This window comes from Choloepus didactylus, chromosome 8 (assembly GCF_015220235.1).
Source record: "Choloepus didactylus isolate mChoDid1 chromosome 8, mChoDid1.pri, whole genome shotgun sequence".
Taxonomy (NCBI): domain Eukaryota; kingdom Metazoa; phylum Chordata; class Mammalia; order Pilosa; family Megalonychidae; genus Choloepus; species Choloepus didactylus.
The window spans coordinates 22,400,535-22,403,011 of NC_051314.1; the positions used below are offsets into that span (position 1 = coordinate 22,400,535).

General features: G+C 43.9%; 1 pseudogene; it reads right to left on the reverse strand.

Moving 5' to 3' along the window:
• Window positions 1–270: 270 nt before the first annotated feature.
• LOC119543009 lies at window positions 271–1,723 on the reverse strand (annotated as a pseudogene).
• Between the last annotated feature and the right edge of the window lie 754 nt (window positions 1,724–2,477).

The following is a 2,477-nucleotide window of genomic DNA, read 5'->3' on the forward strand; positions in this document are numbered from 1 at the left end:
CCTTCTCTTTGAGGCAGCTCATTTATATGGTTCCACTGATCAAGGCCCACCCTGAATGGGTGGGGCCAGGCCTCCATGGGAATATCTCATCAGAGTCATCACCCACAGCTGGGTGGGGCACATTCCAAGCAAATCTAATCAGCACCAAAACTTCTGCCCCACAAGACTACATCAAAGATAATGGCGTTTGGGGGACACAATACATTCAAAGTGGCACACCATTCTTCCACCACTGATTAAGACTGGGGTGGCAGGTGTTATAGGTAATATTTATTTAGCCTTCTGAGCTTTCTGGGAAGACTTGGTGACCTTGCCAGCTCCAGCAGCCTTCTTGTCCATTGCCTTGATGGCACCCACAGCAAAACGTTTCATATCCCAAATAGCAAAATGACCCAGATGAGGATAATCAGAGAAGCTCTCAACACACATGGGCTTGCTAGAAACCATATCAACAGTGGCAGCATCACCAGATTTCAGAAATTTGGGGCCATCTTCCAGCTTCTTACCAGAATGACGATCAATTTTCTCCTTCAGCTCAGCAAACTTGCAAGCAATGTGAGCTGTGTGACAATCCAGCACAGGTGCATGGCCAGCACTGATCTGGCCTGGATGGTTCAGGATAATCACCTGAGCAGTGAAGCCAGCTGCTTCCATTGGTGGATCATTTTTGCTGTCACCAGCCACATTGCCACGATGAACATCTTTTACAGACACGTTCTTGACATTGAAGCCCACATTGTCCCCAGGAAGAGCTTCACTCAAAGCTTCATGGTGCATCTCAACAGACTTTACTTCAGTTGTAACATTGACCAGTGCAAAGGTGACCACCGTGCCTGGTTTGAGAACACCAGTCTCCACTTGGCCCACAGGGACAGTACCAATACCACCAATTTTGTAGACATCCTGAAGAGGCAGACGCAAGGGTTTGTCAGTTGGACGAGTGGATGGCAGGATGCAATCCAGAGCTTCAAGCAGCGTGGTTCCACTGGCATTGCCATCCTTATGGGTGACTTTCCATCCCTTGAACCAAGGCATGTTAGCACTTGGCTCCAGCATGCTGTTACCATTCCAACCAGAAATTGGCACAAATGCTACTGTCAGGGTTGTAGCCAATTTTCTTAATGTAGGTGCTGACTTCCTTAATGATTTCCTCATATCTCTTCTTGCTGTAGGGTGGCTCAGTGGAATCCACTTGGTTAACACCAACAATTAGTTGTTTCAAAACCAGTTTGTAAGCCAGAAGGGCATGATCATGGGTCTGCCCATTCTTGGAGATACCAGCTTCAAATTCACCAACTCCAGCAGCAACAAACAGGACAGCACAGTCAGCCTGAGAGGTGCCTGTAACCATGTTTTTAATAAAGTCTCTGTGTCCTGGGGCATCAATGATGGTCACATAGTGCTTGCTGGTCTCAAATTTCCACAGGGAGATATCAATGGTGATACCACGCTCACGTTCAGCTTTCAGTTTACCCAAGACCCAGGCATACTTGAAGGACCCTTTTCCCATCTTGGCAGCCTCCTTCTCACATTTTTCAATGGTTCTTTTGTCGACTCCACCACATTTGTAGATCAGGTGGCCAGTAGTGGTGGATTTGTCCAAATCTACATGTCCAATAATGACAATGTTGATATGAGTCTTTCCCTTCTCCATTTTGGCTTAAAAATCAGCGATGTTTTTCATGACATCTGTGTTCTGGCAGCAAATCCATTGCAAAAAAGCTCCATTATGATTTTAATTCACCTGGAAGTGTAAATTGTTAGGACTTAGTCAAGAAAAATTTTGTTTATCTTTCAAATGTTATTTTCACCTTTGTTTTAGTAACAGTTGTATTACATGTTTGCTTTAAAAACTCAAATTTTACGAGGGTGTATTAAAAATTCATAATCTCCCATCCCCCCATACAATCCTATTTTGGTGGCATATATTAATAGTTTGGTGTATGTGACCCTATACCTTTCCCTATGCTCAAACATAAAATAATAGTTGGATAAGTACATGTCATAGTTTGGCTGTGATTTTTCCAATCTTTTCCTTAATGAAGTTTATGCAGATGTTTTCCGTTTTGTTTTTGCATCACAGATAATTTTACAATAGGCCATCTGTGATGGTTCAGAGCTGTATGGACCCCAGAAAGACATGTTCTTAAACTTAATTCATTCCTGTGGGTGTGAACCCATTTTATTTAGGACTTTTGGATGAGGCTACTTCAGTTAAGGTGTGGTCCCCCTCAATCAGGATGAGTCTTAATCCTATTACTGGAGTTCTTACAAGCAGAATGAAATTCAGATAGTGAGAGAAACCCAAAGAGAAAGCAGCCAGAAGCTGAAATAAAAGGAATCTGGAAGAGAAGGGAGATGCCAGGAGAGGCCGACATGTGCATTGCCATGTGACGAAGGAGCCCAAGACCAAGGATACCCAGCAGTCAGCTCCAGAACACCACAGTTCTCAGGGAGAAAGCACTGTTTTGATGCTA